Below are 2,591 nucleotides of genomic sequence, written 5' to 3'. Positions count from 1 at the left end.
ATATATGTCATAAGAATCTCGAAACCTCGAAACCAGACACACACACACACATATGTATATGTCTGCAACCACATCCTCATATACACATAGGTGCTTACACGCATACACGTAACAAGAACTGGAGTTTTGGGATCATGTCCACATGTTACAAAATACCTGTTACGATTTTGGGCACCCTAAGATCACGCAGGAGGTTTACCTATTAGAGTTACTTCACTTTTATTTAACAGTTTTTCATAGAGCCTGTTGCCATTGATAGCCGACGGGAATGTATCGTAGCTCTTCGCTCCGACATTCGAAACTCCAAGTACTATAATTACAACCTTTTACTGTTTGTTCTAAATTATAATACACATACACACACACACACACACACACACACACACACACACATATATATATATATATATATATATATATATATACACACACACACACAAACGTTATACATTGTTTCTAAATAGTTTAGAAAATAGGCAAAATGGGCAGAAATTCTATAACAGTATATTGGTAACATACACCCAATCTATTTGCGTCTTTCTCACATGAAAACTAATACTGTGATTGTGGTTCTTAGAGAATTCAGGCTGGTATTTTAGTAAACTGTGGCCTAGATTTGTTTCGCTTCTTTACCAAGACATTCACTTCTTCACAAATGCAAACAAAAAGATTAAATTGGGATGCATTATTTACATCAGTAACCCAGCTTCATAAAAAGGCATAATGTGGTAGATATACAGTTATTATCTGGTTTTAAAAAGATATATTTCAAATTTGTTTAAACGCTGTGGCTTTAATACTGGCAGGCAGCTCAATGAGGCTGTTTTATTTTAAATTTTGTGTTTTGTAAGCCACAGAATACGAGATATTACCCTTTTAAAAAATAACTTAGTCATCAAAAATGTGCATGCTTGAGATCTACAATATAAGATTATACTGACGGCTTGAGGTCCTCGGTGACCAGCTTTAACACATGTTTTGGAGACAGATCGATAACCAAATACTATGATAGGATTTCAATCAGAAGACTCAGTCATTTGTTGGGTGTTCAGAGCGAAAATTGACATATGGGTTGGGTAACTAATGTTATCATCTCATTTCATGCAACCATCATCAACATCCTCGGTGTTATCGTTGTCGTTGTCACTGTCGTCGTCATCTTCATCATCAACGTCTTCTACGTCATCTTCGTTGCCATAGTCATCAACAAAAGCCATCACCATCAACTATCATTATCATTACAAACGTCGTCGTCTTTTGTCATTATCAACAATGGTACCAAATTTACTTTAGTAAGCATTATCACAGTCAGCAACGTCGTCATCACTACCATCACTAATACTAACCACCTACTATTTCATCATTCCCAGCATCTTCCCCCATCACAATGTTCATTGCTATTATCCTTATCAACACAACACCCACCACCATCACTTTCCCTCCTTTTGATGAGCATGATCATCTTTATGTCCAGCCTTCTGCTTCATCATCATTACCATTATCATCGTCATTATCATACTCATTGTTGTAATCATCTCCATTGTTCTCAATGTTACCCCACCGCCAACAATAACTCACAACTACCAAATCTCAGCAACCTCCACTCGCCACTCGCTCCCATAACTACTCTTAAACTCCACAACCACTATTCCACTTTCTCTGCCTCTCCTTCCCCTCCTGTCCTCCTACTCCTACTCCCCCTCATCATTACAATTCACACGAAGTACTTGCGTTCCTTGATGTTTTCACAGTTGTTGCTATTTTAGTTGTTGCTCAATGTGTGAAAATTGTTAGTCACGTAATCGCCTCTACAGAACAACCGGGTCATTCTACCAAATTCATATCCCCACCTCTCTCAATCACATTTCAACCTTAAGTTCCTTGCTATCACCCCAACAGACGTCCTTTTGTCTGTTAAGTTCTAAGAACTGAATGAATACCTGTTTTGTTCCAAATGAAAACAACTAGTGTTGGATTTGCAGACGGCCAAATATGTGTGTGAGTGTATGTGCATGTGTGTGGTGTGTGTGTGTATAATGAGTGTATATACACACATAGAACAGACAGACAGACAGACACACAGATAGATAGATAGATAGATAGATAGATAGATAGATAGATAGATAGATAGATAGATAGATAGATAGATAGATAGGCAAACATTGGTACTGAGGGAATGAGAACATGGAGATCATGCAAGCAATATTTCTCCTTTGTTATCTGTAGAATATTAACGATTGCTTCTCCTATACATATTAGGGCGATTAAGCGTCGGCTCGCTCAACCTTCTATACTTGTGTCTCATCTCAAAAACTTTTACTAAAAGACATTATGAATAAAAGTATGTTGAAGATTGCCATCATATATAAATTCAGAAGTAGATAAGATATTCAGAGTGTTATTCACAAATAAAAGACACTCCAAGATAAAATTCAAAATACATTTTGAACAAAATATATAAGCTTTAAGATAATTCTAAGTACAGTAAATCTCGAGCTTAAGAACACAGTGTACTGAGTTTTTAAAGACATGGTTGAAACACACACACACACACACACACACACACACACACACACACACACACACACACA

This window comes from Octopus bimaculoides, chromosome 13 (assembly GCF_001194135.2).
Source record: "Octopus bimaculoides isolate UCB-OBI-ISO-001 chromosome 13, ASM119413v2, whole genome shotgun sequence".
Taxonomy (NCBI): Eukaryota; Metazoa; Mollusca; class Cephalopoda; order Octopoda; family Octopodidae; genus Octopus; species Octopus bimaculoides.
Note: the sequence above shows the minus strand (reverse complement) of the source record.